Consider the following 210-nt stretch of genomic DNA (forward strand, 5'->3'; position numbering starts at 1 on the left):
CAAATACCTATAAAAACTCTATATGATAGTGTTAGCTGCTCCATAAGGATATCCCATTGTATACCTAAGACCTTTAAAATGTCACGTACGGCAGCTCGGAACGATGTTCCTGATAGCCAGCCGCCTATGAACCCGGCGAGGGCCGGGGCAGAAGCAGAAGGATGCTTTACGGCCCCGTGCAGCCCCGTGATTTACACCGCGCCTCCTCCC

The sequence above is a fragment of the Egretta garzetta genome, unplaced genomic scaffold (assembly GCF_000687185.1).
Source record: "Egretta garzetta isolate BGI_Z169 unplaced genomic scaffold, ASM68718v1 scaffold509, whole genome shotgun sequence".
Taxonomy (NCBI): domain Eukaryota; kingdom Metazoa; phylum Chordata; class Aves; order Pelecaniformes; family Ardeidae; genus Egretta; species Egretta garzetta.